Genomic DNA, 27,703 nt, shown 5'->3' on the forward strand with positions numbered 1-27,703 from the left:
AAAAAAAAAAAAATTGAGGTGTAAAATTTAGGAGGAAAATCAAAAAAAGAAAAAAAAGGAAAGGAAAAAGAAAGCTACTCAGCTGGGGCATTTGAGATAGAAGTCTAGAGATTTTAAACTCTCTTCTTCAAAAAAATGACACAGTACCTGTACAGTCAGATCTCAACTCCTCAGTGAGGAATTCAAGAAGCTCTATGATGCGGCCCCAACCTCCCTTCAAGGCCACACCCAGCTGCCATTATGAACTGTGATCCTTCGGAGCACAGACTTTGGATACTAGTTGATGGATGTCTGACCCAGCACACTCACGTCCTTGCCATGTGACCCTGGACAGGTCAGTACACTTGCTGGGCCTCAGATGTCCCCCAGGTACCTACCTCACAGATCAGGAGGTTAAATGAGATAGACGATACCTGAAGGTGCTTAACGCAGTTGGCACAAAGTAAGTTTTTAGAAATGTGATATGCCACCTGATGATGGTGAGAATCTGAGAAGTGTGCACTTTGCTTTCAATTGCTAATTAATTTTGAAGATTTTCAGGCCAAATGCCCCAACTGTCTTCACCAGCACCCCGCCCCATAGCTCTGATCTCTATCTTCTCCAGCCATGCTCTCAAAACTTGCATTGAACCTTTAAGCTGGATCTGCCTTCACTCTGCCTTGAATTCTGCCTCCCCCACCGGGATTTAAACTTTTTTGAGGACAAAGATTATGCCTTGCATGTTTATGGAGTGAATAAATAAATAACAAAGAAATGATTATGACGAAATATATATGAAGTGAACACAGACCTTTTAGAAATAATGAACCTTTTCCAGACATCCTGATATACTGAGTCTTGAAACTGCTACCTACTAAGAAATACCTCAGGAGCCTTAAAAAATTCATTTGGTAACAAAAAAAAGTATGCTCCTATTTTTTTTCCTTCCTCAAAACCTCCTTGTAATTTCCTTTCCACTGAATCAGCCAAAACTGGATCACAGGAGCCAACCCCATCTTTCTTTGAGATCAAGCAATCTCTTTCTAACACATGATAGAGTCCAGGCTCTGTTAGTGGACTCAAATAACTGAAAAGGAAACAAATCTCAATCTCCAGCATCTCTGTCTTTGTTTCTCTCTTTACACACACACACACACACACACACACACACACACACACACACACACAAGAAGTGATCAAAGTCCCAACAATATTTATATCTGGGTAGTAAGAATTTGGATGATGTTAATTTTCTCTCTCTTTTTTCTTTCTATAATTTCCAAGGTCTCTACAATAAGTATTATTGCCATGGTAATTAGAAAAAAGTTAACACGAAAGAGTACTATGGGGAGGAAAAGAAAGCCTCCTTAGATAGAAATACATGCTAAAGCCATAAGCTCAGATGGCCTAGGACAGTTCTAACTCAATATTGGATTCCACTGACCCCAATGTATGCTCTTTTCATCTGTGTTATGACAGTTTAGGTGAGATGCTCCTTTGTAAACTTGACTTACCTAGGAAAACAAGCTCAAGACAAGAGCCATGGGGCCTCAGTCCCAGCTTGTGTAAGTCATTTGCATCTTGGCAGCTATATGCCTACTGCAGCTCCAAGTGCACTGGGAACATTGAAATAAAGCTCTTCCAAAGTCAGGTATCAATGCCCATAGTCAAAATAAACAGCATGCATGATCCTATATTCATTATCATCACTATTATTACCATCAACATTTATGGAACTCTTGCTACTTGCCAGAAACCACATTAAATGTCTGCATTATCATATGCAACCTCACAAAAACTCTGAGGGAGAAATTATTACTGTTTTCTATTTAACAGAGAAGGAAGCAGAAACTTAGAAAGTTTATCATCAGAGAAAACATTCACTTTACCATATTTTACTTTAAAGCAGTTCATGTGAGAAAGATATATAGACAATTGGGTGAAAAATCTAGTCTTTGGAAGGAAAAAGAGGGGTGGGGGAAAGAAAAAGAGCAACGGGGAAGGCTGCCAATCTATAGTAAGTCAAAAAAACATTTGTGTCTCTGCAGCCCAGAAATGCAACCCACTAAGTCTGACAGGGGACAGAAAGACCAGAGGAAAAATGTTTGCACTTGAAGGTCAGTATTTCCAAAATGTGTAACCTGATCGCAACACAGGACTGCCTCTGTACACAACCAGTAGAGGCTGGCCCCAAGCTGGGTGGCCAAGATCTTGAGAAACGATGCCATCCTAATAATTCAATAGTTCTTTTTCTAATAATTAAATTATTATTTTTAGAGGGATAGCATATCTGAGATCTCTTGTGTCCTGTTAATAGGCTTTATTTTTGTTGTTGTATAGTTTTATTTCATTGCTTAGGCTAAGGTGAAGCTATAACTCAGTTTATGCTATATGTTACAGGCAAGCTGCTTACAATATATGGTCTCAGGAATTTTTGGAAACTTATCTTTGGATGTTATTGGCACAAAATAACAGTCTAGAATTTGGTCCTCTGGGTATAAAAGACAAATAAACTTCCTGTGGCTTGACAACTTATAAAAGTTAACTCTGCCACAAAACATGTTGGGGGGAAAAAGGCTCTGAAACCTTTTCCCAAGCTCTGGAATAGAAAAACCAGAGAGGGTTGTAAGAATCTAGACAGTATGATACTATGATCAGGAAAAATTCAAGACTTCTAATTCAGAAGTGACAGGTTACAGACAGAAAATTTGCAAAAGACACTATGATAAAGGACTGTTATCCAAAATATACAAAGAGCCCTTAAAAGTCAACAATAAGAAAATAAAAAACATGATTTAAAAATGAGCTGGGGCACCTGGGTGGCTCAGTTGGTTAAGCATCTGCCTTCGGCTCAGGTCATGATCTCAGGATCCTGGGATAAAGCCCCACATCAGGCCCTCCACTCAGCGGGGAGTCTACTTCTCCTTCTCACTCTCTCTCTGTGCTCTCTCTCTCTCTCTCTCTATCTCACTATTTCTCTCTTAAATAAATAAATAAAAACATTTAAATTTTTAAAAAAATGAGCCAAAGGCCTTAACAGAGCACTCACCAAAGAAGATATACAGAAGGCAAATAAGCATATGAAAAGATGCTCCACATCATAGATCATCAGAGAAGTGAGAATTAGAACAACAATGAGACACCACCACACCGTCTTAGAATGGCCCAAACCCAGAATCCTGGCAATACCAAATGCTGGCAAGGAGTGACAGGAGCTCTCATTCATTGTTGGTGGAAATCTAAAATGATACAGTCACTTTGGAAGACACTTTGGTAGTTTCTTTAAAATTTAGCATACTCTTACCATATGACCCAGAAATCATGCTCCTTGGTATTTACTCAAAGGGACTGAAAACTTATATCCACACAGAAACCTGTACACAGATGTTTATAACAGCCTTATTCATAATTACAAAAACTTGGAAGTGACCAAGATGTCTTTCAATAGATAAATGATAAATTGTGGTACACCCAGACAATGGAATATTACAACAAAGAAGAAATGAGTTACCAAACCATGGAAAGACATGGATAAACGTAAAGGCATATTAGTAAATGAAGGAAGCCAATGTGAAAAGACTATACACTGTATGATTCCAAGTATATGATATTCTAGAAAAGGTAAAACTATGGAGACAGTACAGGGACTCATAGGGAGGGAGAAATAAACAGGTGGAACAATGAGAATTTTTAGAAACTATTCCAAATGATAGATACAACAATGGTGGATACATACTATTATACATGTGTTAAAACCGACAGAATGCCTAACACAATGAGTGAAGCCTCATGTAAACTATGGACTTGGGTGATAATGATGTGTCATTGTAGGTTCATTGACTGTGGTGGGAGAGGCTGTGCATGTGTGGAAATAGTGGATATATGGGAACTTTGTGCTTTCCACTCAATTTTGCTGTGAACCTAAAACTTATTTAAAAAATGAAGTCTATTTTAGGGACGCCTGGGTGGCTCAGTTGGTTAGGTAACTGCATTTGGCTCGGGTCATGATCCCAGGATCCTGGGATCAAGCCCCGTGTTGGGATCCTTGCTCGGTGGGGAGCCTGCTTCTCCCTCTCCCTCTGCCTGCTGTTCAGCCTGCCTGTGCTCTCTCTCTCTCTTTGTCAAATAGGTAAATAAAATTTAAAAAAATAATAAAATAAAATAAAAAATAAAGTTTATTTAAAAAAAAGAAAACTCTGTGTGTGTGTGTGTATGTATGTAATAATTATCTTCTATATTTACAAGACTAATAAGAAGGAAAATTGTGAAACTGGAGCAAGCTGATCCTTGGGGTTTCCTGAGCTCTACTTTGAGTCTCAGTTCCCTAGGCTAGAGTTCAGGGATTTCTCTACCACATGCTAGGTACAGTGTTTTAAATCCATGGGAAGGTGGTAAACCATTCCTGCCCTCATAAAGTTTACAATTCAAAACAAAGGGAAGCATTAAACAAGTAATTATAGTAGCTACACAAATAGCTGATTGAATTGTGATAAATGCCCTGAAACAACACAACAAGATCAAACCTAGTCAGTGGACTCAGGGATGACTTCCCTGGAGAAGAAATTTAATCTATAACATGAAGGTTGGCTGGAAGCTAAGCAGGGCAAGGTGTATTCTTATGTTGTGGGGTAGGGTTGAAAGAAAAGAAGCTCAGCATAGGAAATGCCACACAGATAGGCTCTGAGGGAGGAGGGCTGTGGAGCCTGAGGGAGAAACTGAAAGCCCAGATGACTATTGCACTAAAAGTGTGAGAGGTGGGAAGAGAAGCAGCTGGAGAGATGGGTGGGGGACAGAATGTATTCTAAACTGTCGTAATAGCAAGGGTCAGCCTCTGAAGGATTTTAAGCAGAAGGGTGATGGTATTTTATCTCTCCTTTTATTTCCAGAACCTAACCCAATGCTTAAAACATCATGGGTGGCTCAATAAACATTTGACAGAGCAAAGATGGAAGGAAAATGAGGAAGAGATGGACACACTCATTTACTCAATTATGTATTATGTAATAAGTGGAATTCTAGTTGTCTGGGATTGGCAATGCACCCACTTACATAATTCATTTTCTGAGTGAAATCATCGTGGCTATCACCATCACCATCATCCATTATTACTCAAATAATCATTTTCTTCTTCAAAACCCAGAATATGTTATTAAAGTTTTTTTAATTATAATTTCAAATCAGAACATTGTCTTGTCAATTCTCTGCGTCCAAGATCTGGGGGTCACTCTACTTTCCATGTTTGCCATATCTGAAAATTTATGTGTACCTCTTGATGAGAGATATAAAACTCAACAGCAACTTTACTACTAATGATGAGAGGTATTGGTTTTTATTTGAAACCATTGCTCTTTAATGACCTAAATAGCTTTAGCACTTTTCCTAGGCTAGACAAAGAAATATTGATTTTCCTTTTTTTTTTTCTTCTCCTGCCAGAGAAATCTTGCTGAAGGAGTAATTCAGCTAACCTGGCTCTTTTGGCATTTTCTCCCATGGTTCAGCTGGGACTCTAGAGCATATAGAAATTCTAAGAATGAAGTGTTCTTCTTGTTGGCAATGCTATCCCAAAGGCAATTTACTCCTGTTCAGAGTCTGAGAAGTCCCTCCTGCTCTTTTGTGTAATGTCCTCTTCAAACAGATTAAAAAATATGATCAAGTCTCATTTAAGTAAGGAGAAAATACTTCCTCAAGTTATGAGACATGGGAGGAAGGTAGAGGAGGTAGCCATACTTACAAATTGAATAAAGGCAAGACAACCAGAATGCAGATGTTCCTCAGGACCCTGGGCAAAAGTGAAAAGGGAGAAAAGGTAGCAAGACGGCAAACTGAGGAACCTCAGACAGCTCTCCCCAAGGGTGCCCAGGCTCCCTGGCAGCACTGAGCTGGGCTCCTCTCAGATGGTGGAGAGCATTTCCTCTTGAATTCCCAGAACTCAGGGGGCTGTCTACCCTGTGGTAGACGGTTTATAAATGTGTGTTGAATGGAATGGATGGAAGAAACAATGAACGGCTAAATGACTAATAAACAAAACAAACCCACATTTTGGCTGCCACATATTGGAAAGGAAACAAATAATTACCATCTTGAAATTACTTGATCAAGCTAGGGTGTATTCAGCAGAACTAGTCAAGATGTACCGGTAGGTATGGGGGCTGAGGAGGAAATATGCGGCAAAAGAAAGAGTGTTCTGAAAACACTTTAGGTGATAGGTCACAAACTACTGCCTGTGGGCCAGTCACTTGTTTTTGTAAATGAAGTTGCATTATTTTAATTTAATTTTATTTTTTAAGATTTTACTTTTTTAAAAAAGATGTATATGGGGGGCATATAAGTAGGGGGAGGGGCAGAAGGAGAGACTCTTCAAGCAGACTCCCCACTGAGCATAGAGCCCCATGTGGGGCTTGATTTCATGACCCTGAGATCATGACCCAAGCTGAAGCCAAGAGTGGGATACTCAACTAACTGAGCCACCCAGGCACCCCTAAGATTTTATTTTTAAGTACTCTCTACAAACCATCATGGGGCTTGAACTTATAGTCTGGAGATCAAGGGTCAGATGTTCTACCTACTGAGATGGCCAGGAGCCTCAAATGAAAATGTATCAGAACACAGTGACACCCAATCCTTTATGAGCTGTTTATGGCTGCTTTCAGCTATAATTGCAGAGTTGAGTCGTTGCAACAGAGAGCATAAGACCACAAGCCTAAAATATTTACTATCTGGACCTTTACCAAAAATGTCTGCCCACACCTGCTTCAGGTCAAAGGCAGAAAAAGGATCCAATCCAAGGAGATATAAGCAGGCAGGATCTAGTATCATGGGATTCTCAAGAGAGTCAGAGTGGGATGCTGAACCTCAGACACATAAAATGCTACAATTGGACGGGAACTTAGAGTCTACTGGATCAACCTCCTCAACTGTACAAGGAAAAACTTTGGCTCAGAGAGGAAAAACAACTTGCTCAAGGTCACACAGTCAGTTAGTGAAAGCTCTAGGACTAGCAGAGACCTCGAGAACTACTAGGTAAGAACTGTAACCACACCTGGTCGCTCGGAGGTCCAGAGTGAGTTTGTTCCCTGACTGTAGCAGAGACCCAGTTCCTGGGATCACATCACATCTTGGGGCTCAGGGACACAGGCCTATTTATCTTAAGAAAAAGGCAGAATCTAGGTAAAGAAAGGAGAGGACTTCTTTCCCAAATTTCATTTTTTTAGTCCTCTGAACTTATGGTTGACTTTAATCATAAAATATGTGAGGGTCAATGCCACCCAAATCAAAATTAACTTTGCAAGAAACTTGGGGAAGCTAAGAAGCACCTGGCAGATGTGTGTGTGTGTGTGTGTGTGTGTGTGTGTGTTTTAACCTATCTAAGAAGCCTCATGGAGGAGCAATTTTGACAGGTCCCATTAAGTATTCTGTCAATTGGTAATATCTAATCCCAAGGCATTCCAAAACATAACATTCTGGGTAAATAATTAAATAAACACATTGCCTCCCAGGCTTGGAACCACTCTAACACAGCCCATGTTGAAGGAAAACAAGTTTCTCAAACTCCAGAGAAACTCAAAGTCCTGAAAGGTTAAATAAATCCCAGGCACATTAGAGTAAGGCTTCACTGGTCAGGGCCTAGGAGAACATTCTTCTGTGGTGTGGCCCACCAAGTATCTCCAGCTAAACAAACTCCTCGCCACCAACCTTGCAGGCCAAGAAAGAGTTCACTGAAGAACTGGATTAAAGCTTTCCTGTGGCTGTGGAGTGTTAGCTTCTATCCTTAGGAAATGGTATCTGTGGAAGAGACAGAAAAGCTCATACGGCCAGTCCCTCGTTCTGTTAGGTAAGGAAATAGAGCCCAGAGAGGTACGCCTATTGCCACAAGCCATAAAACACAAGACAGTTTAGAATCTTGGCCTCTTTTCAACATATCACACATAAGAAAGCCTACCATAGCACCTAGCAAATAGTAAGAACTCAACAAACATTTGCATTATGAATGAATCAATAAATGGATTTAAAAACTCCTCCTACTACTGAATGCCTTACATGTTCTGTACACTGTTTTAGGCTCTGGAGATATAGTGTTGAACGAGGTCCCTGCCATGTGTGTGTGTGAGTGTGTGTGAGTAGTAGTCATCGTCGTTGTCGTAGTAGGGAAGTAGTCAGTAGTAGTAGGGCTATCAGGGTAATGTATTTTGAGGAGCAGAGAAATAATTACAATAATTAATATTTAATAAATATTTGCTATATGTCAGCCAGATACTGTTCTAAGCACTTTGTCTTCATCAATTTGGGCAGCCATAACAAAATACCATACCCTGGGTGGGTTAAACAACAGACCTTCGTTTCTTGATATTCTGGAGGCTAAAAAGTCTGAGATCAAGGTTCTAGATAATTCCACTCCCCAGTCAAGGCCCTCTTCCTGGCTTGCAGACTGCAGCCTGCCCACTGTGTCCCCACAATGTGGAGATGCAAGAAGCTCTGGTCTCTCCTTCTTCTAAGAACACTAATCCCTAATCCTCTCATGGGACCTGTACTCTCATGACCTCATCTAAACCTAATTATCTCCCAAGGGTCCCACTTCCAAATACCATCATACTGGGAGATTAGTGATTCAACATAGGAATTTTGGGCAGACACATTCAGTCCATAACAGCACTGTATATAGACCAACTCCTTTAGGACTCAATAACGTGTGAGAGAACTACTCTTAAGCCCTCATTTCACAGAAGAGGAAACAAGCACAGGGAGGTTAAATAGCTTGCTCCAAGTCACACAGTTCTAAGTGGCAGAGTCAGGATTCAAACCCAGGCAGTCTGAGCTTTATAGTCCAAAGTCTCACCCAAAGATCAAGGGGGTGAATGAGTGATTCAGTGAGTGAGTAAACAGATGAGTGAGTAAAGAAACAAATACAATTCTTCATTGTGAATCTTTCATGGTAGGAAAACAAAAACCTTTCATAAAATTAGTTTTCGGAAGTTCCTTGTTTGTAAGTAAATTACAGATATTCCTTAACTTATAAGGGGGTTAGTTACATCCTGATAAACCCATCATAAGGTGAAAATCATTTAGTACATAGCTTAGCCTCGCCTACCTTAAACGTGCTCACACTTTGATGAAACGGCGTACACTTTGATGAAATCCTCTAATGCAAAGCCTATTATTAATAAAATAATAAATATCTCACGTTATTTATTAAACACCGTATAGAGAGTGAAAAACAGAATGGCCGTATGATACCAAATGCTTTAAGTGTACCGGCTGTTTACCCTTGGGATCACAGGCCTGAGTGGGAGCTGCCGCTTGGTGCCGCTGCCTGGCAACACCAGACAGTATCTTACCACATACTGCTGGTCCAGGAAAAGATCAAAATTCAAAATCCTAAGTGTGGTTCTACTGAATGTGCACTGCTTTTGCATCATCACAGACTGTCTGCGTAAGAAAGTCTGACCACGGCAACTCTTTCCAAATCTTATTTGAAAAAATTTAGACACGTAGAATTTCTTTAAGTTGATGTTAAAGAAGTTAAACTTCTTTCCTCAGGGGACAGTTTTCAGATTATAAAACTAAATATGAAAATAGCTAATATTTAATGTGTCAGATACTAAGTGCTCATTTTAACTCATTTCATCCTAATAACCACCCTAGGAAGCAGGTGCTATTTTCTTTTAACTTTACAGATGGGACAATTGAGGCACAGAGAGGTTAATTACCTTTCCTAAGGTCACGGAGCTAATAAAGTGGCAGGGCTGGAGTCTGAACAGGGTGATCCCATTCCAGAGACTAGGAAATACTCCGCTGAGTCTCTCTGGGTTTTTTTAGGGCCGTGTTTCTCAACCTGACCTCATGTTGGCTTCACTTGGGAAGCTTCAAAAAAAATGTTGATGTCTGGGTCCCACCCCAATAAAATGAGGATATCTAGGAATGAAGCCTTGGTATTGCTCTTTTTAAAACTCCATTATAATTCTGATGCACAGTAAGAGTCCAAATACGCAGACTCAGGGAACCTGTATTTGGCTCAAACCCTTCTATGTTTTGAGCTTTCTACCCAAAGCCAACATCACAAAAATCTCCACCTTCCCATGGCATCGGTGATTCCCAAGGACAGTCCACATCTCAGGTGGCAAAGCTGACTCCCTGCCAAAAATTTCTACAGGGGCTGGAGATTCTGGTTTTTCTGAACTGTCAAGTCCATCTGCACTGGGTCTTCTTAGCACTGCCTATAGGGAGGATCAAGTGGGAGCAAGTATGTTATCCCCCAAATCACTCTTAGCTAAGAGCAGCTCTCCTTGATTGTGCCAGGAGCTACACCAGGTGCTTAAGATACATTGTTATCACTCTTCACTCCTGGGATTTGAGGGAGGCCCAGTCAATAGATCCCTTCTTCTTGCTATATGATTTCTAAACCAGTTGAGATAAGCAAAGGAGCTCGGCAGATGGAGATCAAAATGTTAGCTTTATTACAGATAAAGCTTGCTCCAGAATACAGGGTAGGTGTGAAGCAACAATGAACTTCTATATACTATACCCCGGAATCAGACACTGAGCAGAAGTTTAGCAGATGGACAGATGTAAGTGAACCTGGAAGTGACTCCACTGGTGCTGTAATGCATGTTTATAAAGCACGATTGAATTGTAAGATAATATTACTAAAATAGAAACTGCACAATGACTACCTTACTCAATGCAGGCACTATGCTTAATTATTATTAAGTCTACTACACAAAAACAAACTAAGTGCAAAGTCATTTACAAATTTCCCTCAATTTACATGTAGCTACTATTTGCAACATTTCTCCACACAAACCCCCCAGAAAAGAGGAAGAGAAGAGATTTTATTGTATTTCCATCTTTTATACTGTACTTATGGGCGCCATATGCAAGACACATGTGAGAGGCATAGCCACAGCACACCCCACATGGGCATTGCAAGCCATTTACATTAGATTTTCCTGTTACGGTAGCTGCAGGCACGTAAAATGTTTATTACTGTTATATTGCCATTGCTTTCATTCTACATATACCTGCTGCTGAGCATCTGGTCTTGTGTTGAAAAGAATGGGAGTGCATTGATGTTTTCTCTGGAACTCTAGTTTTCTTACTTTAACCAGATACTGGCTGTCCCTGGCCTTCCTCACTGGCTAGTCCTAAAGGCTAGACAGTCAGTAATTTTGGTATTAGCTGAACGAAAAGAAGTCATGACAAAGACTGCTTTTGCATTAAACTAACAGTCAAACAAAAGCAGGTCATTTAAAAAATATATATTTTATTTATTCATTTATTTGAGAGAGAGAGAGAGAGTGCAAGAGCAAGCTGGGGGACTGAGAGGGACAAACAGCCTCCACACTTAGTGCAGAGACCGATGAGGGGTTCGATCTCAGGACCTTGAGATCATGACCTGAGCCAAAACCAAGAGTTGGAGTCTCAACCAACTGAGTCATCCAGGTGCCCCCCAAAGCAGGTGTTTGTTTGTTTTTTTAAAGCAGGTCTCTTTAATACCAAGGTAATCACTCTTCAAAGAGTAGTCCATGAAGTTTTTTCCCAGGTCTACTAAGGAGATGGGAATTGCACCCCAATCAGCCCATGTTCTCCTATCCCCAAGCCACTATACACAGCATCAGGCCTACTGCTGGTGCAGTAACTGCTTGCCATTGCCTGATGCCTAACCCTTCAGGTACCTAATCCTTGTCTTCAGAAATCTGAAGCGAGCAGACAACCCTGGAAGTTACATTAAACAATAAAAAGTTAAATACAGTAATAGGTGATAGTATAGACTTAACATACCAGAAAGCTGCCTGGACTTGGACTGAGCTGGGTAAAAGGACACGCTTTCTCTTACAGCCATGGTCACATCACTTGACATCTTTGTGCTGTGTTGTACGATTGAGAGAAGGTGTGGTGGTTAAGAGGTTGGGCCTCAAATCCAGACATGATGGTGAACCTCAACTGTCATTTATCAGCTCTGTGAGCTTCGGTAACTTATAAAAACATTCTATGCCCCTAATTCTTCATCTGCAAAGGGGACCTGCTACAGAGGATGACTGTGAGGATTAAACATGATATTCATAAAGCACTCAGCAGAGTGCCTAGACCAAAGCAGGTGTTCCCTAAGGGGCAGCTGTCATTATTTTCAAGTTAAAAAACCTCTGTGAAACCACTGATGGACTACTATGATTATATAATCAATTGTCAAATGAGTGTTACTAATGATGGGTGATTTCAGAGTTGAGGGGAAAGGACTCGATATGGGAAGGAAATACACTGAGCTTGGCTTTGAAGAAGGCCCACAGTGGGAAAGACAGTTGGGGGGTGACAAAGACATGAAAAACAGAGTGGCTTAATCAAGGGCAAGGAAGCAGGAATGTGCATGGAATAATTTATGAACAGTGAGTGCAGGAGCTCGTTGGAGCAAAAGATTCACATGGGGTGGGAGGAAGAGGAGAGGAGTTGGGGAGCAGAAAATAGTATTTGGAAGGAATTCTGGGAAAGTCCTTCCAGAAAAACAAATTTGGATAATCCGAAGGCAGTGGTGTACATTTGAATATTTGCAAGTGGTGAGAAAATATGAAAAGAAGATTATCCTGGTAGTAATTGATAAGACAAAATTAATATCTTGGAGGTTCTTTTTTTCTGTTTTATTGGTGAATAAGACTATTTAAACTTTGATGAGGATCAAGGGCCTAACAATGATTTGTAAAAAATTAACTTTTCCAGTTTTTGCTCATAACTTAGTAAATCATTAAATACTGCTATAGCTAACATGTATATAGCTCTTTAGCGTATATAACATATACACATGTTATATTTACTATAGTCTTTTATGGCCATAAATAGTGGCCATAAAAGAACAAAATCCCAGGATGCTTTCACCACGGGGAGTTGTCTCATAGGGTCACACACACAAAAAAACTTTGAAGTGACAACTTTGGGGTAATGGGTCATAATCTTTTAGAGTAGTGTTTTACTCTAGAAGTTTTTTCCCTTACTGACAAAAATTAGAAAATAGTAAATTGCAAACTGCAAGAATTAGATCACAACTCATGAAGATTTAAACCCCAAAGTTGGAAAAATTTTAGACAATGTGAAAATTCTCTAAAATAATTTTAAAGACCCAGGATCAGGAGAAAACTTTTCAAATCTGACCTTCAAACCTGACCTGTCTGATCAAATGGGACAGAAAAGAGAATTAGAAGGGAACATGTAACCACAATGATTTAAAAGAGAGGCTCTGAACAGAATTATTTTCTACTAAGGAGGGATTTGAGTCAACACCAGAACCGGAATGCATATTATGTCTGGATAATACTGATGATAGCAAAATCTCCCATTTATTGAGCAATAAGCTGGGCTCATGCTAGAAGCATTTGGTCTTATTTCATTCTCATAACAACATATTATCTGCATCTTACCAATTAGGAAATTGAGATTTAGTGTGACTTGATAACTTGTCCAAAGTCACACAGCTAATGAATGCAGGATTGAGCTGGGATTTAATGGCAATTCTGCCTGACTTCCTAACTTGGGCTTTTTCTATTGTATCCACACAAATATGCAGCAGGTACTAACTAATACATACACAACACACACACACACACACACACACACGCATGCCCACACACACACACACACACACACAAGTACACACATTTCCTGAAGTGGAATAAATGTAATAAGCATGTGTAACTTAAGGAGTCAATAATTATCCATTGATTTTTATTATTTTCTTTATAGGGTCGTAAGCTTATTTTTAAATTTTTATTATTTTAAAAAATATTTTATTTATTTATTTATTTATTCTGAAGAGAGAGAGACACACAGCAAGAGAGGGAACACGGAGAGTAGGAGAGGGAGAACAGGCTTCCTGCTGAGCAGGGAGCCCAACTCGGGGCTCCATCCCAGGACCCTCAATCTTAGGACCCTGGGATCATGAGTTGAGCCAAAGGCAAACAGACGCTTAAGGACTGAGCCACCCAGGCGTCCCTAAGGTTGTAAGTTTAAAGAATGAGTTGTTAAAAGAAGGATCTAAATTGGAGGGTTCCAGATGATGTCAGCAAGCACTGTCCTGACACTTGAGAGGGCCAGACCAGGTATGCTGCAACCCTTCAGAAGGAGACCTAAGTGAGTGCCTTGGATTAGTCCTTCCGACACTTTTCTCATACTATTCAAATATGTCACAATACCCCCACATGGTCGGCAGGCTAAGTATTATTTTCTCATGTTATATGGAAAACACTGAGTCGTGAAAGCTAAGTGGCTTCCCAAGGCCATATAGCTAGTATGTGGCTGGGCTGGGACTCAGATTAGGTCTTCTAACTCCATATCTGGACTCTCCCCATTAAAACACAGCTGCATCTAGAAGGTACATCAACTTAGTATTTATTTATTTATTTATTTATTTGCTTTTTCAAGTTTCTTAAATATTTTTTTATTTATTTAATTTTACTTAGGGGATCTTATTTTATTATTTATATATTTTTATTGTTGTGTTCAACTAGCCAACATATAGTACCTCATTAGTTTTTGATGTAGTGTTCAGAAATTCATTTTTGCATATAACACCCAGTGCTCATCACAACACAAGTCCTCCTTAATACCATCACCTAGTGAGTATTTTAAATCCACTGGGTTTAAATCCACCAGGGCAGAGGGATTAAGGCCCAGTGAGGCTCAGTTTTCCCGTAAGTAAAAATACAGACAATAGACTGATGTGAAGACCAGATGAAAGAAACAAGAACACAGCTCAAATTACTTCATCAAGTATATTAGATCCTGAGCTTTCTGCAGATTATTTACACAAAAGAAGTTGTTAAATACCCATTCAGCACCAGGTACGTGCTAGGTGCTGTGGACACAAAAATCTTTGAATTTTTCATGCTGAGCACAGTGGCAGTCAATTGTAGGGATACATAAATATGATATGAATGGGAGGGATAAGAAGCAGATGAATAAATTAAACATAAATGAGAAGGAAGGATTTTTAACCTTATATGCCAAAATTCAGTCATTCAACAAACATATTGAGTCCTGGCCATGTGAACTATTCTGGGGTTGTGGAAGACACAAAAATAAATAAAATGCATGTTGTAGCCTCAAAGAACAGCACACTATATTGGGGAAAACATAAGATTCAGAGTTAGAGGGGTGCCTGGGTGGCTCAGTGGATTAAAGCCTCTGCCTTCTGCTCAGGTCATGATCTCAGGGTCCTGGGATCCAGCCCTGCATTGGGCTCTCTGCTCAGCAGGGAGCCTGCTTCCTCCTCTCTCTCTCTGGCTGCCTCTGCCTACTTGTGATCTCTGTCTGTCAAATAAATAAATAAATAAAGTCTTTAAAAAAAAAAAAAAAGAGATTCAAAGTTAGAAGACCTACATCTTGAAACTCCATTCTACCTGCTAACTTTGAACACATTTCTGAGCCTCAGTTTTTCCATCTATAAAGTGAGGATAATACTGACCTTTCATGATTGGTGAGAGGAATAACATTTGTAAAAGTGCTCTGAAAACTGCTACATGATGTTGCCATTATTACAAAAATATTTGCTACTAGCCATCAAATCCAAGGTTTATTGAGGTACCTGGAGAATTGCTTTAATTCCCTGTTTTGTTTTAAGGATGGAGTCATGGCTGAAGGTCCATTGTGATGGGATAAATGTGATCTGTGTTACTATCCATTGTTTCCTTCTTCCCTGAAATCCACTCAAGACAATCACAGAAGCAGTTGTTCTAAAAGGCATATTAAGTGAAAGGAGATATATCTGCTAATAAAATACAAAGGATCAGTAACAAATGAGTCTTTGTGTCTTAAGGTAGAACTAATAAGTCATAAGTTATTTGTTTTAAATAACATTGGGGTGGGGCGCCTCCGTGGCTCAGTTGGTTAAGCAGCTGCGTTAGCTCAGGTCATGATCTCAGGGTCCTGGATTGAGTTTTGCATCCCACTCCCTGCCCAGGGGAGAGCCTGCTTCTCCCTCTCCCTCTGCCTGCTACTCTGCCTGCTTGTGCGCTCTTTCTCTATCTCCCTGTCAAATAAATAAGTAAAATCTTAAAAAAATAAAACATAAATAAATAAATAAATAACATTGGGCTACACCCTTTGTTTTCAATTCTGGGTTGAGTCAAGTCAACTAAGGTATATCAGTCACCGATCATGTAGTAGGGGAATACTCCCTTGCATAAGCCATGCTCCCTGCCTTCAAGGATCATGCATGTGAGACAGACATGAATATAAATAATTATAATACAGTAGGAACACTTTACAACACAGATATGAACAAATCATCGTAACAAAAAGAGGTGTGATTGACAGCTTTGCTATAAAAGCAGGGAAAGTTTTATAGAGAAGGTGACACCTGAGAACGCCTTTATATAAAAATGGGAGTTCAGCAGATCCTGGCAGCAGAAGAGCACTCCACACAGAGAAAATAGCATATGCAAAGACAGAGGAAAAGAGAGAGGGAGAAAATTTGTGGCACATTTGGAGAATAGAGATTATGTTAGTATGGTTAATATATATAGTTTATGTGAGAAGTGGTTCAGGATGAGGAGGGAAAGGTAGGTTGGAACCAAATTATGATAGCCCCTGCCTAAGGATTTGGGGCCCTAGCTTATGAATCATGCATCTCCAGTACCTCCACAGTTCCTATAAGTGAATCCTCAATAAATACTTGTTGAATGAGAAAACTATGATTACTTATAGCAACTGAAATGTTTTCCCTACTCACAGCTCTCTATCCCTTTAGACTTTGGAACAAGGAAAAAATGTATAGGAAAAAAGTCTCACTGGGAAAAGAAAGAAAGAAAGAAAGAAAGAGAAAAGAAAGAAAGAAAAAAGAAAGCAAAGTGAGGGGCAAAGGTGCAGACGATAGTGGAGAATAAAGCCACCAAAAGTAATGACATGAGAATTGTTGCTCCACCCCTGGGTCTGAACTCTTGCTTTGCTGTTGCCATCTGTGAAAATCGTAAGTCAAGTAACCACCTGAGCTTCGGTTTCCCCATAGGTAAATATGAGTAATACAGAGTAATTTTTACTAAATTTCATCTTTCACACAATGCTATAGCATTGTGTGAAAGATCAAACCAGATTTCCATGAAAGCTCCTTAGAAGTGGCAAAAATTATGCACATTTCAGGCAAATCTGATGTCATTTATGTGAGGCTAAGGGTCTCTGGGTGGAGGAGTGCCAGGTAGAGAATTACATACGGTGTAGAGACACGGAACCTGACAGCCCAGGATGACTGATTCCAGTTTTCAAGAGCAGTGAGAGCCTTCCTAACACTGGCAAATGATTGCCATTTCCTTTGTCAGGCAGTGACAGGAGTTAGTTGACCTGAAAATTCACTAATAGTTCCATTAGAGAGGCCTTGGAAGTAGCCATCTTTTTACTCATCCTGGTCAATTAACAATGAATTAATGCCAGACATATTTTCAATTGAGCTGAATGGTAATTTCCCCCCATTTTGCTAAAAATATCCCCTTATAAAGGGGAAGCTAGCCAGCAAATATCCTGCTTTTCTTTCCAAGATTACTTGAAAGAGTTTCTAAAACAATGTCAGCTCTAGGCATTAATGAGGTAACAGGTCCAACCCTGATTCTGACACGGGAGACCTAAGTTCAAATACTAGCTTCCCCACATACCAGCTGTGTGTTCTTTGACAAATAACTGAAACGTCCTGAAACTCAGTATTTTCACATGTAAATTAAAAGTGTAGAGATGAATGCCTAGGTCCCTTTCAATGATAAAATGTTGTGAGATTTTTAAGTGGTTTTAGGCATGTTGGTAGAATTGAAGGCTGAACTTGGGTCTAGAGGAGGAGAACTGGATTTCTTCTATGCTCTCTGAGCTAGGAGTTAGGACACTGGGTCAAGTCTTAGCGCTTGGTTCTCAACTGGGGAAGGTGGGGTGGGGGTGGGGATATGGGGTGTGGATTCTGCCCCCCACTGGACAGCTGACATTACCTGGAGACATATTTTGTTTGTCACCACTGGGGACTGCTTCTGGCATCTAGGGGGTAGAGGTCAGGGAGACTGTCAAACATCCTACAATGCAGAAGACAGGTCCCCACGACAAAGAATTATCTAGCCCCAAATATCCATAGTGCAGAGTTTGAGAAAATCTCTCCAGTTTATTGGATAGTTTTGTCCAGGTCATAGCTTTTTCATTGTTGAACTCTGTGTTCTAGTTTACAAAATAAGGATGATAACAAAATCTGCCTCTTTCTCTCACCTCACGAAGTTGACAACTAAATGAGGTAACAGATCAAAAGTACCTTGAAATTTAATGTGCTTCAAAACAGAGGAATATTATCCTCATTATTAACCTATTTTTGCTGCTCCAGGGGCCACTTCACTGGGGTCTATCCTCTTATTCTTCTTTTGGACACGGGGTCTGAGATACTTCTCTAGTTTGTGACAATTACTTCAACATTTGACTTTATTAAACTAATTAAACAACAAACAGACATAAGCAAAGCAAAATCTAAGGTTGTAAATACCTCAAGGTTATAAAATTGAAACGTAAGTATAACTAATCCCAAACAGCAAACTAAGCTTTAAGGTACAACCAATGAATAGTTTCCTTACTTTGCTTTTGCCTTTTCTCTATAAAAATCTCTCCCCAGCTGCTCTACATAGAGCATTCAAATCACTTCCAATTTGGTGCTGTCCAATTCAAATCAGATTGCGTTCAGATAAATTCCTAAAAAATTTCAACATGCCTCCATTTATCTTTTCACAACCTCTAGGAGTTATGAAACTTGCTTCCAAACTCAACTGTGCAAGAAATGTCCTTTTTTTTTTTTTTTTTTTAAGATTTATTCATTTACTTGAGAGAGAGAGCATGAGAAGAGGGAGGGTCAGAGGGAGAAGCAGACTCCCTGCCAAGCAGGGAGCCTGATGCTGGACTCCATCCCAGGAGATATATAAATGTCAAGAAAGCACATGAAAAGTCACTCAACATCACTTAGTCATAAGAGAGAGCCAAATCAAAACCACAATGAGATGTCACTTCATACCCATTAGGATGGCTATTGTCAAAACAAAACAAAACAAAAAGCCAGAAAATAAGTGCTAGTGAGGATGTGGAAAAATTGTCATTCTTGTGCTTTCCTGGTGGGAATGTAAAATGGTGCAGCTGCTGTGGAAAATGGTGGTGATTTCTTAAAATCCTAATCAAAGAATTATCATATGGTCCAGGAATTCTACCTGTCTACTTTTACCTTTTGGTTATTATGTAAAATGGTGCTATGTACATGGGTGTACAGAAATATCTATTTGAATCCCTGCTTTCACTTCTTTTGGGTATACACCCAAAAGTAGAATTCCTGGACCATATGATAATTCTTTGATTAGGATTTTAAGAAATCACCACCATTTTCCACAGCAGCTGCACCATTTTACATTCCCACCAGGAAAGCACAAGAATGACAATTTTTCCACATCCTCACTAGCACTTATTTTCTGGCTTTTTGTTTTGTTTTGTTTTGGGTACACATCCTATGTGTACATAGGATGAATTTATTCAGTTTAAAAAGGAAGGAAATTCTGACTCATGCCACAGCATAGATGGGACTTTGAAGGCACTAAGCTTAGTCAAGTAAGCCGGACATAAAAGGGCAAATATTATGATTCCATTTATATGAGGTATCTAGAGTAGTCAAATTCATAGAAACAGAAAGTAAGATGGTGGTTGCCAGGGACGAGGGGAAGAGGGAATGGGATGTTAATGTTTAATGAGTACAGAGTTTCAGTTAGGGAAGATAAAAAAAGTTCTGGAGATGGGCGGTAGTGATGGCTGCACAAGACTGTATAAACTTAATGCCGCAGAACTATACACTTAAAAGTGGTTAAAATGGTAAATTTTATGTTATGTATATTTTACTGAAAATAGTCTAGTTGAACGACAGAATGGTGCCACAGGAAATAAATTGCTAAAACAAAAAATACAGTTAATATATAAAAAAGGAAAAAAAAAAGAAAAATCCAATTAATACATAAACATATTATGCCACTGAGACCTATAAAATGTTTTTTCTTCCTTTATCTTCTTAGAAAAGCAGAATCATCTCTGTAATATAGACTCTGATTTCCAAGGAAAGAAAAAGAATCATCCTGAGTCAGTAAGGATCAATTCATTGTAAGTTTACTGTATCTTTATTCTAACTCTCCAGTCTAAATTTGGATTCCTGGCCAAACAGTCATCCATATCTCTCTCTCTTTCTCTCTCTCCCTTTCCTTCTCATTCCCTGCCCCACCTCCCTCTTTCTTTCTTTCAAGATTTACCTAATTAGGAACAACCAATAGTGGTCACCATTTTTCCAGTTTTTGAGTACATCATTAGTGAAGTAATATACATGGGTTCCAGATAATTTAACAAATGGTGTTGGGACAATTGGTTTCAAAAAATGAGTTTGATCCATTGTACATCTTGCACTAAAATAAATTCCAGATGGATCAAAGATTGTTTTTAATGATTCATAAAAGTTGTAGAAGAAACACGAGAGAATTTATTTTTATATAATTTTGCAGTGGAAAGAGCACTCTAAGTATGGCATAAAATTCAGAAGCCATAAAAGAAAATTTTAGTCAATTTAAACTTGCAAAAACTTAAAAAAAAATTCTTTGTAGAGGAAAATCCCTTCAAGCCAAAAAAACAAACAGGGGAAACATTCTTGTCTTACATATTACAACTAAGGGCCAATTTCCTAAATATGTAACATAATACTATAAAGAAAACATTCAATAATAAAAATGGGCAAATGACATATGTAGGCTGAAGAAGGGGGAAATGAATGGCTCTTAAACATATGAAAGGTGTTCAACCTTATCATAATAAAAGAAATACAAATGAAAGCTATACATGAGATAGACAAAAGAAAAATTTGGATAAAACACTGACTTGTTAAGAATGTAGGGAAAAAATCACTCTCAAGGGTGGTTGGAAGGAATGTGAATTAACATAAACTTTATTGACCAAAATTTTTAATTTATTCTTTGACCCAGCAATTCTGCATCTAGAAATTTATCTCATAGATATAGTCACAAAAAGAGAAATAACACACATGGAAACAACTTGTCTTCCACTTATAAGAGACTGCTTAAATAAACTTTGATACCATAAATTTTGATACCATAAATATTATATGACCATAAAATGAATAAGGCAGTTCTATAAGTACTGATATGAGCAATCTCCAGGATGTGTCATATTGTAAAAATACAAACAGAATGATCTGCATAGTATGCTTCCATTTGTGTAAATAACAACAGAGGAAATGTATATAGATTGTATACTGGCATACACTATATCTCAAAGAATATTTAAAATTCTATTGCCCCTGGCAATAGAGAAAAGAACTTTAGTAGTCATTGAATATTTTTGTACCTTATCAGTCTTGTACTTGTATTATCTTTTACACAGTAATAGCAACACCAGCTCTGGCCCCTGCCCTTATAGACTCCAAATGGGCCTTGTATCTGCCTACAGGCACCCTGACATTGCTTAGGAGTTGAATTTCCCATGCACGTCTGCAGCTACATCTTTGTATCTGGTATTAGGACATTCTGTTCTTTCCTAAAGCCCAGCTTTATATTTACATTTCTTGCTGTATACACATGCAGAATATCGTGTGCCGTCAACAAGAGGAAGCCTGCCTAGGTAAGACCAGTCTCCCTCAGATCACATTGGAGGGCGTTTCCGATCCCGAGTTAAAGAAAACAGCGGAGTTCCTTTCTGTCAGTCACTTCCCCTCTTGGCCCTCAGTCTTTTTATTTGTAAAATTAGTTTAGATTAGATAACATCCAAGGTGTTATGATAGTTCTAGATTGACTTCCCCTGTTCTTAGTAAAGTCAGTATAGCAGACACAGAGCCAGATTACTTGGGTTGAGATAGCCTTGCTACTTATTAGCTGTGTCCTCAGGTAAATTGTTTTTGTGGGTTGTTGTTTTTTTTTTTTAAGATTTATTTATGTCTCTTTAAAGAGTGAGAGAGAGCCCCAGGGGGAGCGGCAGAGGGAGAGAATCCCCAGCAGACTCCCTGATGAGAGCTATCTCAGGACCCTGGGGCTTGATCGCAAGACCCTGAGATCCTGACCTGAGTGTAAACCAATAGTCGGACACTTGGCCAACTGCACCACCCAGGTACTCCTAGGCAAGTTATTTTTAACTTCTTTGTGCCTGTGTCTTCATCTGTGAAGTGGAGATGACAATAATGGAACCTGACTTATAAGGATATTGGGAGGATTAAATGAGTTCCTGTGTTTAAAATACTGACTGCCTAGCACATATTAAGCACTACTAAAGTATGACTGCTTCTTCCTCTCCTCCTCTTCCTCATTATTATCATTCTTGATTTCAGGGGTGGGGCTCAAGGGATTATGCAAGGTATGGCCTGGGTTCCCCAAGCCTGAAGGAAGAATCACTCCTTGATACCTTCAGAAGTATTAGAGCTCTAGGTAAGAGCATGAATAGAAAAGGATTTTCAGGCCTCATCCTAGCTCTGACAGTTTCTATCAATCCATGCATCATTTTCAAATACTTACTGTAATACTTCAGGGCGTGCTGAGGAAATTTGCAGTCTAGTCCTCACTCTTGAGTTGTTAATATCAAGGTCGGGAGGGCAACTTTCTGATAGATCAGGCAACTAAAAGAAGGGGAGAAATTTTCGTTTATTGAGATGCACTATGGGTTATGTGTTAAATCTTTTGCAAAAACTTTCTCATTTAACTGTGTCGACATAATTTGATCAGAGAAATTTTTGGAAACCCTGAGTTAGAGGATATCTTGAAGGGTGAAGAGGAGAGAGTTCTATTCTCCACATCTGAGAGTTTTCATTTGCCTGTCACAAAGCAAATGAGGAATGAACTGGGTAGGAGCCAACAATACACCCTCATTGCCTACCTGGGAGCACAGCTGACCTTAACCTAGGAGATTACATCCCCAGGTGCTTTTCTCCTTTGAAAATAACTCAAGGAGGCTATAGTGTGTGCCTTGATCCACTGGCTCCATACTCGATTACAAGGATCGCCTGTTGTTTTCTTTTTTTTTTTTTTAAAAACCTCTTTGAGCTGTGTTCTCACGCACTGTGACGTCAGTAGAACCCCAAGACTGAATTATAGCTTTGCATTCAATCAAGAATCATGTATTATTCTCTATGTTATCCATCATTGCTTCCCCACTGCTCAGAAGACAGAGTGACAGCAATACACACAATGGGCAAGCACCTGAGGTGCTTTAAACCTATCAATAATAAGCATTGTTCTCAGAAAGATTTTGCTCTGTGGAAAAAGCAGAATGGAGCTGCCTTTCCAATGACCGGCAGAGGCTTTGAAATTGTTTCCCATTAAATGTGCAAATTCTGAAGCCACAGAATTCAGTTACCACCTCATTTGTGTCCTAGGGATTTGGTTTGGACTGAATCAAAAAATATATCTGTTCATATTAAGTACAAAATGATTATTGGATGTCCTGCGCCTCACACTTAACTGCATACAAACACTAAAATTCAATCTATGTGAAATTAATGAGTTGATGGTGAGTCTGATGCATGTGTTTAATCAGAAAATTACATTCAGAGTACTTGAAAGCATATTAATTAAAGTTTATTAAGAAGGCAGTAGGTATTTAGATACAAACACAAATGCAAAATATATCAATACCCTTACCTGTAATTATCTATCACTATTGTCTTGAAAATGCTAGTGCCTTTAAATACAAATGAAACATAATGCATGCTTGGGTCGTTTTAGACATTAGAAATATTTGATAAAGATATTTTATTTTAGTTTTCCTTTTAAATTGGATTGAGTTACACAGTGAAACACAGAGAATATGCACTTATATTGATAAATGGAGGGGCTAGTAATTGGCATATGGTATTTCCTCTGATGTTACTAGCTACCAATTTCTCAGGTCAGAATGAATATAAAACATTCCTTTACCCAGCTTGATTCTTTGTGTAAATAATCAAAGAAAATAGGTTCTTGACACAACATCTCCCATAAATGCTATCATAATTAGACTGATTTACAAATCAAACATAGCAATAACCAACTCGGCACATTTAAACTTCCAGATTTAGTCCCAGGGAAATGCAACAGCCTTGGTTGGTATTTGTGGTATCTTCTTGTATCACTAGATCCAATGGACTTACTAACTCACTGGATGGGCCAGCGTTGGTCTGGCTTTCTCAAACATATGGACTGAGATTCCTTTTTTTTTTTTTTTTAATTTCTTTAGCTGGGTGTCTACCATTTCTTTCTCTCTAGTGATCTAGATATCTTTCCTTCTTTCATATTTGAGAATCCCTGTTCATATCCACCTGACATTAGGCCTAAAATAAGGCAATGAAAAAGTCGGCAATTTCCAAATATCTTTGTGGAGGCAATATCCAAAAGCTGAACTGCATTTTTATGCATGCAGTGGACATTGGGCAGAGTGTGGACAAGAGCGCAGTCCATTCAGCATCTCTGAGGTCAGCATCTTCCCATGATGTTGCACAGGGAAAGAAAGGGGGTGACTCTCAGATCTCTGGCAGATTTGGGGTATAGCCAACTGCCAACTGTTTACCCTTCCTCAGGACCTCTGCTGAGTTCTTGACATCCATCATCTCATTTAATCCTCATAACTACCCTGTGAAGTATACATGATTTCCTTGTTTAGCAAATGAGGAAATTGAGGCACAACACAGTTATGTAAGATTCAGATACAGGAAACAACTAAGATGAGAAAGAGAGGAAATTTCTTGGGTTAGAAATGCCAGAGGTTGAATTTGAACCCAGCATGGACCATCAGCTTCAAAACACACACACTGCACTCTGCTAGTCTGCCTTCTTTTTGAGTAATTATGCCATGTATAGCATTTATTTTAAATTATGGAACTGGCTATCATACCTTCATAGCCTGATTTTTTAAATCCTTTTCTGAGCCCAGAATCAGAAGGTCTGGGGGAAGTCAGAAGGTATTTATTTGTATCAAGGATCTAGGCATTTTGCTTTTTCCTCAGCATCCAAGTTTTCATCCCTTTTATATATATTTTTTCATATATATTTTGCTTATTAACTTTTATTTGCACAAACTTTCCTACAAGAAATGTAAGTCTTTGCCTAGCAGTGTTGGTTAGTAGTTATAAGCATCACTCTTATGGTAGTTTGCTTTGTTCAAAAACAAACTCCTTCAGTATTATTCAACCTTGGGCAGGCTGCTTATGTTCTTTAAGTCTCAGTATCTTCCTCTGTTAAAAAAAAAAATTAAAAAAATACTGAAGTCTCAGTATCTTTTTCTGATTGTAGCTACCTGTGGATTAAATGAGATAATGCAAAGACAGAGACTGGCACCCAATAAGAACCTGAAAGCATTAGCTATTACTATTTGTATAAGCATTAGGCTTTACCTCAAGCAAGACTACACTAAGAAGACTAACTATAGTGTACCATTCTCTTCTCCCTTTGCAGTTAACTGGCAAGGTAAGATCCTTAAATCCAGAGGCAGAACAAGGTCATCTCTCAGGATTAGGCCAAATAATGGAGTCCCAGTGAACTGGAAACAGACAGATTATCTCGGCCTGACTATTAGCTGTGTGACTTTGGGCAAGTCATATATGGCCTTCAACTTTCCCTTGTTTCAGACACAGGGAAATCAATCCGCCCCATGAGATTCCTACCAGTGTTATTCTTTGAAGTACTATGCAATCATGAGTAAGCACTCACTTCCAAGAGCTTGTAATTTCCACCCCCTACCTAAACACCTCCTTTTAGCCCAGGTCTCTTCTGAACTTAGCATTAGGATGCCCACAGCAGCTGCTAACACCCCCCGCCGAGCCCCACACCTCCTTAATCTGAAATCCTCATTAGCTCCAACTGCAGGCCATCTATTACCTCACGCCCATAATGGGAGTTAATTTCTGTTGGGATCAGATGGTCTTCCCCCTGGAAATTTTTATTCATATTTCTTTCCTGTTTTGTGATTCTCAATCGGAGTTTTCTAATAACAGATCATTTCTTTTTGTCTAACTTTAATCTGGTCCTGCTTGACAAGCCCCATCCTTTTCATTGAAGGGTAAGACCACTTAAAGGAAGGCCAATAAGCCCTTGCGCTGCTCGGCCGGCTGGGGTGATTTGTCACCCTGTGCAGTGGTGGTCACACCAATGGATTTATCTCAAGGTAAATGGAGATGCTGAGACCCGGGACCTGGAGCTTTGATTAAGGCGCCCTTTTTGTAGTGTTGATAGATGTTGCTTGTGTTTATCTATTTGAAATGCCACTAAATCTGTGAATACAATGGAAAAAGAGAGTACTTTGCTGTTGAAAACATATTAGTGATTTATGTTTCAGTAAGAAGCACAATAAAGAGACAGAGGCTATTAAGAGCAGCTATTTTCATGAGAAATAGTTCTGCTTTAAAACATTATTAACCCCACCTTGATAAAGACTTACATGCATGCATAATCATGTTTACTTACCCCTTTAGTTTGCTGCGATATGCATTTGAAGCACACATACTCTAAATATTAAGAAGTTAGCAGAATATTTACAGCAAGACACCTCACCTAGGACTGTTCCGCATGTAAATTTCCTTCTCTCAAGATAGGGACACATAATAAACTTATCTAGGAAGCTTTGGAGTTTATATGGACTTCATATTGTTCAAAGCACTCTCAAATCCTGCTCACCATCATTTTCTGTCTATACACACACACACACACACACACAGCCCCCTCCACCCTGCATTGTAGTAGATATAACCAGTACGGTGACACATAAAGATTATAATGCATGGATATAACTTATAACATGAATCAATGTCATCAAGACGCACCCATTTAAATGAATAGGGTCAGATGAGAGCGCTGTATCACCCGGACTTGTGTGACAGTTACAAATGCATCACCTCGTATGCATAATAGGAGTGTACAAACCAGAAGAGATTTGTAAACTTGGTTCATTTCAAGCAGAACTGACCCACAAGAATGGAAACAAGAGGAAAGGCAACTGGGTTGGAGCTGTCGGGAAATAAGTGATTCTGTGTTTTGCGGTTTCTTAAAACCCTAACAAGGGTTTCGTGTCCTCCAGCTCCACGGGGGACCTGAGCACAGATCAGATCAGGCTCAGCACGCTGGCTATTTACCAGGTTCCCTTTTAAAGGTTGCCACGCCCTGCACGGAGTAGAAGTGGGGATCGGGGGTGGGGTACACAGGAGTGGAGGGGAGAGTTTAAGGTGCGCCATTCTTAACCAAGTCGGGGGGAGCGCGGGGGGGGGGGGACCCAGGCGAGTTGGGCCTGGCAGAGTTAACAGTGTACAGAGTGTAATTAACTGTTTGGAAGGTTCTGGGCCGTGTGCTCTGATTTATTGATACGTTCCGGGGATTTCTCTGCAGCGGGGTTAGCGGTGTGGGGGGCGGGGAGGGCCTGGGGCGGTGCGCGCCCGCGAACCCCAACGGGGTCTGGGTCTTGGCACCACGGCGCGCCGGGTGTTGAGAGCCGCGCTTAGCCGTGGCCACACCTGCACCTCATTTGCTTCCGAGCAGCGCCATGACCCGCCTGCTGATGGGGCGCCTTCCCTTTCATCCTCGGGATTATGACAAGTTATTAATTGCCACCATTAGCCGCAGCAGCCTGCCCGAGATCTCTGCTGCTCTCTGGAGGTGAGAAACAGCGCGTCTGAACGCGGAGGGAAGAGGCACCGAGCTGCGCGGGGCAAACTGAGCAACAATCTGCCCAAAAGGGATTGTGAGATGGTGAATAA

General features: G+C 39.7%; 1 long non-coding RNA gene across 3 annotated transcripts in view; it reads left to right on the forward strand.

The window, feature by feature from the left end:
* The first annotated feature begins 256 nt into the window (after positions 1-256).
* LOC101691309 overlaps positions 257-27,703 on the forward strand; it is a 30,509-nt gene continuing 3,062 nt past the window's right edge. Inside the window, exons 1-3 of one of the 3 annotated variants that reach the window (XR_001179182.2) lie at positions 257-334; positions 2,028-2,096; positions 20,013-20,097. This is a non-coding gene — a long non-coding RNA (uncharacterized LOC101691309). Of the gene's footprint in view, positions 443-2,027; positions 2,097-4,865; positions 5,115-20,012; positions 20,098-27,703 lie in introns of those variants that run through there. The other 2 variants (XR_001179183.2, XR_001179184.2) reach the window with 2 other exon arrangements.

The sequence above is a fragment of the Mustela putorius genome, unplaced genomic scaffold, assembly GCF_011764305.1.
Source record: "Mustela putorius furo isolate JIRA1106 unplaced genomic scaffold, ASM1176430v1.1 tig00003853_pilon_pilon_pilon, whole genome shotgun sequence".
NCBI lineage: Eukaryota > Metazoa > Chordata > Mammalia > Carnivora > Mustelidae > Mustela > Mustela putorius.